Below are 9,972 nucleotides of genomic sequence, written 5' to 3' on the forward strand. Positions count from 1 at the left end.
ATTGCACGCAATATTATTAATTATTATTATTAAATCTAACTACGTTACAAGTTGAGTCAATAAAAACTTAGCAGGAAGTGCCTGTCAATTAAAAACTGACTAATTCTATTGTGTTGGATTCATTGAAAATTCTCTTGATTTAGAATTAAAGGTTATATTTAACCCATAAGAACCCAGACCCAGTAATCCTTAAAGGAAAAGTATGGGGGACACATTGAACGCATTTATGATGTTTAAAAAAACCTACCTCGACCGACCTTCAAATGCACTGACAGAAACCATTTTTTTCTTTTGAAAAATTATTGCAACAATAAAGACAATTAACCCTCTGTGGTATGCATTATGATGCCAGTTAGGTCAATAATGTTTGGAGTGTTTTTTTTGTCTTAAAATAGACTAAATAAACATAATCTGAAGAAATTTTATAATTCTTTTTTTTTTAAAGTTTTTGGGGTTTGTTGCAGCATTGTACCATAACAGTGCACAAGTGAAAAAAAAAGTTTAAATTAATTTTAACATTATTTATTTAATAAACGTGTAAAAGATTCAGTAGCTTCAACAGGGTAAATACATAACATTTTAAATTTAAAGGGAGTTTTTTAACCGGTTTCTTGTCTGAATGTTGCCTGTAGGAAACATTGTACCATTGAACCAACGACCCATTGAAATGAATGTCTTGAACAGTCTAAGTGTATGAAACTATCAAAAATGAAGGTTTTCTCACCTATCAGTAGAAATATATTTTTTTCCAGATGGAAAAGAGCCAGCAAATGACATTTTGCAGGTCATGTGACAAATTAAAACATTGCTATTGGTTCCCTATTATCTTCCCTCTTTTTTAAAGTATTGCATCTCTCAAAAACATGCATTGTAGAAATTTGACAGGCCAAAAATGTGTATGTTGCCTGAGGGCAACACCGTACCATAGAGGGTTAAGATCATGCAATTAAAAGATAAACAATAGCTACTCAATAAAATTGAGGAAACAGATTGCACGCAATATTATTAATTAAATCTAACTACGTTACAAGTTGAGTCAATAACAACTTAACAGGAAGTGCCTGTCAATTAAAAACTGACTAATTCTATTGTGTTGGATTCATTCAAAATTCTCTTGATTTAGAATTAAAGGTTATATTTAACCCATAAGAACCCAGATCCAGTAATCCTTAAAGGAAAATTATGGGAATGTACCACAGAAAAAAGATAAACACTAGCTACTCAATAAAATTGAGGCAACAGATTGCACGCAATATTATTTATTAAATCTAACTATGTTACAAGTTGAGTTAATAACAACTTGATTGATTGATTCATTTTATTTGACCATTCTTGATATAAAAAATATGAAACAGCAACCTGTGTCATACGTAATATAAATAGATAAAAAATAGTCAGGGATGACACAATAAAGCCCAAAGGCTTATTTCCATTGTGGTCCCTATAAGGCAGGAGACAGGGGACAGTAGCAGCATATTTTACATAAATCAAACAAGTATCATTCATACATACATGCATGCATCAATCATTCATAAGCCACATAAAAACATAAATTACAGTTTCAAATATACATACAGATTGCCAACAATCTAATATTGGTGTTTAAACCATTTTTTCAAGTTTTGTTTAAAACTGCGTATGCTTCTGATTGATTTAAGTAACCAGGTAACCTGTTCCAAAGAATAGTTCCAGCATAAAGAAAGGACTTTTTACCCATGTTTGTCTTAACTCTAGGTGGTACAAAATCTGTTACTAAACTTAACAGGAAGTGCCTGTCACTTAAAAACGGACTAATTCTATTGTGTTGGATTCATTGAAAATTCTCTTGATTTAGAATTAAAGATTATATTTAATGTGATCAAAATAAGTAGATTCTATCTCAAACATTTTTATATTAAAGTTATTTAAACAACTCCATCAAAATCAAGGACGCATTTATATTTAATACATTTTATCAAATATATTAAGTGAAATGAAATGACTACAGAATCATTTATTACAGTGTGGTGAGGCATTCCTCATTAACCCCTGTGTTGTCTTAGGGGTCAAAAATGACCCACCACTATGTTTAACAGTATGGAAAACTCCAATATTTATCTTTTTTTCCCCACTTGAAATTAGATGACTTTTCCTAGAATGACCGCAACATAAAAAAAATAAAAGCATCAGTGCCTTTGTAGATATGTCTATGAAAGCTGCTCACCACCAGAGTACAAATCTTGTTTTATGGGTCATTTTTGACCTGGCAGCTATAAAATCATTATCATATCACAAAAACCATAAACACCAAAGGCATGCGCTCACATAAACATGCACACTTGCTAAAAAAAATGTTAACACCTGTGCAGTACCTTTAAGCAATAAAAAAATAAAAAATAAACCCCTACTTTAGTAAAACAGTAAACCAACTATGATGAATGTGTTGTAACAAAATCGAGTGGATTCCACTGATTCAATACAGTTTTTTTTCAAGATTCGAGCCTAAATAATATATATGAAAGTGTAAACATAGTAAAAGCAACTGTAAAATCCCTGCAATGCAGTGACTTAATACAGACAACTGTATATATATATATATATATATATATATATATATATATATATATATATATATATATATATATATATATATATATATATATATATATATATATATATATATATAGCAGGTTGTTTTTATCAATTAGAAGTGATTGAGCAGAAGAACAGAAGAAAATCTAAATCAAATCAAATATATATATATATATATATACACTTTTAATTGATAAAAACAACCTTTCAACATTTCTATTTTGAAAGCATTCTTATCTTACAGTATTTTTTCACACCTGACTAAAACTTCTGCTTGGTCCTGTAGTTTACTGTACACAGACAGCCACACGCAGATATTCACAGTGTTTTATCCACTTTGTTGTTTGTGTTCTAAATCCTTCTTAGCCATTTGTTTTAATAACCTGAATTTAATAGTACAACAGGGGAAAAGGCTGAAAGTTGTTAAACTGCAATGCATTTCATGTTTTTCCTTTTTAATTCTTGTAAAACATTTTTTTATTCGTATATTTCCTTGTTAGGTGAGCTAATAAATAAACTAAATATACAGACAGTGTCATTAACTTCACATTACAAGAGCAAAATAGCATTATTATTATTATTATTATTATTATTATTATTATTATTATTATTATTATTATTATTATGTGGAGAAGCTCGTCATTGAGAATATTGACTGATAACTCAGTCAATTCTGGAAAATCAATACACTTCCTCATACTGGGGCAAAAATCCTGTGAATCCAATATTGCAGTGAATCAGGCCTGTCCATTAATTTCCAACGCGGCCTACAATGATATAATACAATATATGATGTCATATCTTCTCTGACCTCAGTGCTGGCCTCAAGGCTTTTTTAAACTTTGCTTACATTTGACATTATTGTCCTCCTATACGTTTGTGCAGCCGGAGGAAGTGAGGTAATGTGGTGTTATACACTGTAAAAAATGTCTGTAGATTTCACGGTGAAAAACTGCTAAACCATGACAGTAAAAGACCGTAAAATGATAAATGGGTTAATTCAGTTTCAGTAACAATTAAACACTGTAAATGTATATATCAGCCAGAACAATATTTTTACAGGTTTTAAATAAAAAAAAAAAACATTACTCTATTACTGTAAAATACATTGGCACCGTGTTTGTAACAAAAAGCATCACTGTAATTTTTGCGTTTATTTTTTGTAAAAATACTTTTTCTCACTGTTAAATCTACTAAACATCATATCTCTAACAGAAATATACTTTAATATTTAATGGTAAAATCTTTAATTTATGCGGCATTTATAAAGTATTTTCTTGTCAATTATATGTCAAATCTTTCGATGGAAAAACCTTTTATTCATACGGTGAAAAATGTAATAAATGCAATCTTAAACGTGAAATCAACAGTGTCAATATCTTTTTGCCGTAATATTAGAAAAAAGTTGCACCGTATTTGTTACGGTAATGTTCTGGCAACCACAGCTGCCAGTTTTTTACCGTAAAAACAACATTTTTTTTTTTTTTACAGTGTAGAGGCAGGCCTGGGGTTAGGGTGGAGGATTTAGCGCCTCACCCTGAGGGATTAGAGACAGAGTATATTGACACAACACGGCCATGCCACATCCATCTGCTGCCCTCTCAGCCTATAGATGAACTGGACAGCAGCCATGTGAAGTGCTGAGGGCCTCCCACTCATTACATTCTGTATAGATGCACATATGGCATGTTAATCACAGTGCAGATCAAGAGGTCATCATCTTTTGCTTAAGCTGTCACGCACAAACAGGCTTTAAAGCACGCTACATACCAATAAAATAGCATTGGTTGCCTTTTCCAGGAAGTATGTAGCAAGCAAATACACACTGTCAACACCAAGATACATGCAGATACATACGGCCTTATTTATTATTATTATTATTATTACTATTATTATATATTTATATATTATATATCATATTATTTTATTTATAATTATTTTATAATTATTTTATTTATAATTATTTTATAATTATTTTATTTATCATTATTTTATAATTATTTTATTTATTTTTATTTTATAATTATTTTATTCACTTTAATTTTATTTTACAGTGTTACTATTTATTATTACATATTATATTATATATTATATACTGTACTATTATTACAATTATATACCGTCTAGTCACTATAGCATTGTTGCCATCATATCATCAGTATAATTATAATTACCATCATCTTGCCAACCTACCAACTGATCTTTTTTTTTTTTTACATCTTAAGTGTCCTTGTTCTATTCTGTGTTTTTTTTTCTATTGTTGTTTTTTATTTATGCTACCTCAGTATTTTATTCTATTGTATTTTATTGTACTTGAATACCGGACTGCTGTGACAACCGAATTTCCCTTCGGGGATGAATAAAGTAATCTATCTATCTATCTATCTATCTATCTATCTATCTATCTATCTATCTATCTATCTATCTATCTATCTGTCTATCTATCTATCTATCTATCTATACTTCCTGTGTACAAACACTGTGAGTTACTATCAGGTAAACTTAAAGGAACACTTTGACATTTTGGGAAATGTATTCATTCACTTTTTTACAGATCATTTACAAATTATTTTCTTTTAACTATGTAAGTTGGGAACAAACATTGTTTGGGAACAATGGCATCATGTGATGGACTTGAAAGTTGTAATTCCACAGTTTGACCACTGTGTCAAATTGGCTTCAAATCCCGCCTCTCTTCCTGGGGGCTTCATGCAAGCTGTCAAGGTCCTTTGACCAATGTATGTGTCCTATTTTATAAGTATCAGTATTATTAACTCACTTCAGTTCTGTATCAGAGGCAAAAGAGCGTCTTTTGCACCTGCATATACATCTCTGATGATGAATGCCGCCCCAGAATTCTCCACAATTCCCATTCCCTATACATTTATATTAAGAGTACAGACATGACAGTGGTATCAATCTTGTCATCAAACTTAGCAAGAGTACAAATCAGTGTATTTCCCAAAATGTTGACCAAATCCTGAAAACACTCTTCATGGAGAGAGAAAGATTAACAACACGCGGAAGAGAAGATTGGGTTAAATGTGTCTGACTGCATGCTTGTCGGGTCATCGAATTCAACCGAGCAAAGAACACTTTGCAGTTAGAAATCAAAATTAAAATTGAGTTTTAAATTACTTTTAAATAGGTGCCTGTCCACGATAGTCGAATTCCTTGAAATGAGGCGGGTCTCACTCGCTGAAATGCCTCTAATTTGATGTGAGCCCTCCCTAACGGCCTTTTGACCGGCCATTTTTTGGCCCTGGACATTTTTCTCTCCTGAAAAAATCCTGGTTGCTGATTGGATAGAACGCTAAGCAGGATGTGACGTAGTACTCGACGTCACAACAAAATGCACCATTTTAAAAGCTGGCGGAGTAGTGAGTCGTCACAACAACAATTTGTGGAAGAACACAGCAACAATAACCACAGCAAGCTCTTCTCCTTCCATCTCGTCATCTCCTTCCTTATTGTTAACGTTAGGTGTGTGTTAAATCCACCGCGTATGTGATGTCACTAAGCGATCAATCGAAAACCATGCTTCACCTCCGGAGTCTCCTAAATCCCTCTGGGGCCTTTTTTGTAATGAAGACACGCTGACTGAGCGGACATTTGAGAGGGCGTGGCCTGAAAGTTTCCCAGCAGCCACTTTTTACCCTGATGGAAACACGCCTACTGTTGCATCTTATTCATCATGACGTGAACAGTGGCGGTTCTAGACCAGTTTTACTGTGGGGGCCAAGGAGGGGCCAGTGTTTAATCAGAGGGGCACATTAGCACATGAAAAAATGGCAAAGATGATATTTAAGTATTCAAAATCTTTGAATGTCTTGAAAAAGACACATAATGACCAAAATAGACACAAAATGAGAAGACAGAAAAACAAACAAAAAAACACAGAAGACATAAAAAATGACCAAAAAAGACACAAAATGACCAAAAAAGAGACAAAATAACTATAAAAAGACACAAAATTACAAAAAAAGACACAAAATAACTATAAAAAGACACAAAATGACAAAAAAAAAGACACAGAATAACTAAAAAAAGACACAAAATGACAATAAAAGACACACAAATGACACCAATGACAAAAAAGACACAAAATGACCCAAAAAAAAGGCCCAAAAATAGTAAAATAGACTAAAATAGACACAAAAAAGACACATAAATGACACAAATGACCAAAAATGACACAAAATTACTTACAAAGACACATAAAGACATGAAAAGGATTCAAAAATGGACAAAATAGCCCTATAAAACTTCATAGAGTTAAACTGCTCCTTTCTAAGTTAACTTAGTGAACTTAAATTGGTGAAGAAATCACACAGGAAATTATGTATGATTAATGAAGTGTGAAGAAGCTGCCACACAGTATGAATACTAAATAATTATATAATTTTAAAGTGATTTGTGGGTGGTCGCAGGAAATAGGAACAAATATTTTAAGACCAACACGAAAAATAACACATTGGTTGGATTCGAGGAATGAGGAATTGGGAAATGTTTGTGTTTCTGTTAAATCCTCTCAGCACATTCACCACATCACTACATGACTAACTTCAACAAAGACATTCATTACCAGAGATGTTTATTGGAATTGACTCGGAAGAAAACAAGATGTGACCAGGAAGTTTAGTGTGACTCTAAAGAGAACACAGTTGGCCAAAGGCTGACCCTAATTAATGAAGAGAGGAGGAAAGGTAGTGTGCTAAGGTGGAAATTAAGGAAATTCTTACCACCAAAGCTGGCCAGAATGAGTTCATTCTCAAGTAATTCAGTTTACACAAGTGAGTAAAGCTGAGAAGAAATAACACACTCCCTGTCAGGTTTGCCACTGCCAAGCAACCAGTGCAGTCAGATATTATTATAAGAGTGACACCATTGTTTTCATAGCAGGCAGAGATGAATGATGATTCATTTTTTGGCCTGCAGCGGAGAAAACGAACTGAGTTCCTGCATTGCCCAAGATAGTGTTAGAAGAACATATTAAAAGTCTGGCAAAGGATTCAACATGATTAAAGCAGCGGGTGATATCACACACACACACACACACACACACACACACATGTGCAAGCCATTATACTGGGATGTACACTACAGTTTTAGAACACACCAACTTTTCCAGAATTTAATTGAAAATGATGCAGTTTAATGTCTCAGTGTACTCTGAAATTAATGCACATTTGCAACATTTAAAATTCTTTATTGAGCATGATAGTGTTTTGAAAGTAAAAAAAAGATTCAAAATCACATTTTATGTTGGACTAAAGTACTAAAAAAAGACACAAAATTACCAAAAAAAGACAAAAAATGACAAAAAAAGACACCAAAAGACTTAAAAAAGACACAAAAAGACAGATATGACTTACAAAGACATGAAAAGAATTCAAAAATGGACAAAATTTGCAACATTTAAAATTCTTTATTGAGCATGATAGTGTTTTGAAAGTAAAAAAAAGATTCAAAATCACATTTTATGTTGGACTAAAGTACTAAAAAAAGACACAAAATGACAAAAAAAAGACTCAAAATGACTAAAAAAAAAAGACTCAAAATGACTTACAAAGACATGAAAAGAATTCAAAAATGGACAAAATAGCCCAAGACTCCATAGAGTTAAGTTGTTAACCCATTTCTTGTTCCCTGAAAAAGGCCTACTTGTATAATTCTGAAATGTACATTATTTTTCAGTTTTGGTTAAGCTTACCTTTTTTTATTTACCTCTGGCAGTTCACCACTTACCTTTGTACCCTTTCAAGCTGTTCATTTGACTTGAACTGCTTGAATTTCAGTAAAAATGGAAAAATTGGGGTGTTCTAAAACTTTTGACCGGTAGTGTATGTGCACCAACAATGTAACATACAGAAGAGTTACGGTCAAAGAAAACAAGCTGCCTCAACATAAATCAGGCCTCTCATGTACCAGGACATCAAAACAAAAGCTGCACCATAATTAAAGGAAAAAACAAGCTTGAAAACACATTCGAACACCTGCAACATTAAATAACCCCGACAGCTTCCCATCCTGTATCCTGTAGTGTCATTATGCCTTTTTCCCTCAAAATAACTTACAATACACAGTTTATGTAATCACGTTTTTTATCAATTTGTATTTGAGTATTCATTCATTTTTCATTTTATTAATTCTTCTTTTCGAACCGAGAAAAAAATAAACAACATAAACTACAACAGCGTAGGCTAGATGCATATACATATTTATACACATACTCACATAGACACCATTAAACAGATGTACGTAAACATATAAACATTTACACACATACAGTATATAAAGCCCTATACATATACATATACACTACCGGTCAAAAGTTTTAGAACACCCCAATTTTTCCAGTTTTTTATTGAAATTCAAGCAGTTCAAGTCAAATGAACAGCTTGAAAGGGTACGAAGGTAAGTGGTGAACTGCCAGAGGTAAATAAAAAAAGGTAAGCTTAACCAAAACTGAAAAATAATGTACATTTCAGAATTATACAAGTAGGCCTTTTTCAGGGAACAAGAAATGGGTTAACAACTTAACTCTATGGAGTCTTGGGCTATTTTGTCCATTTTTGAATTCTTTTCATGTCTTTGTAAGTCATTTTGTGTCTTTTTTTGGTCATTTTTGTGTCTTTTTTTAGTCATTTTGTGTCTTTTTTTTACTTTCAAAACACCATTTTAAATGTTGCAAATGTGCATTAATTTCAGAGTACACTGAGACATTAAACTGCATCATTTTCAATTAAATTCTGGAAAAATTGGTGTGTTCTAAAACTTTTGACCAGTAGTGTACATGCATCTGCCCCGTTTAAGTAATAAGATAGAAATAAGAACCAGTTAACTTAATATTCAATATGCATTCCCTGATATCATTTTGGTTCGAAAAAATATATATATATCTCTATATATAGCCACTTAATGTCAAATAAATATGTATGTATTATTATTATCATTATTTATTTACTTATTTTCTTATTAGTCAACCATAGTATATCAAACAACTTAGATCTGAGAATTTCTATTACTCCCGCAAAGAAAACATGCATTGCATTGCAAACATTCATGCAGCTCGCTGACTTCTTCAGCAGTAACGTCTCTCCTTTAATTAATCCCGTTAAATCATTTGTCTCTGGACCAGCTGACACTTGCATTCAACACTTGTTTGTCCCAGAGACTGAAAAAGAGCATTCTTAGCCAAGGTCAGCACTCAGAGCACAGCTGGCTGGAATCCCCCAGACTGTGTAGAGTAGTGCAGCTCTGCACGTATACATATCTCCTCCTCCTCCTCCTCCTCCTCCTCCTCCTCCTCCTCCTCTCTGTCCCTCTCTCTCTTTCCTCTTTTCTGTTGACGCTGCAGGAATCAAGCAGAGAGGATAACGAAGTTAACGGACACTTTGG

Source organism: Centropristis striata, chromosome 4 (assembly GCF_030273125.1).
Source record: "Centropristis striata isolate RG_2023a ecotype Rhode Island chromosome 4, C.striata_1.0, whole genome shotgun sequence".
Lineage (NCBI taxonomy): Eukaryota > Metazoa > Chordata > Actinopteri > Perciformes > Serranidae > Centropristis > Centropristis striata.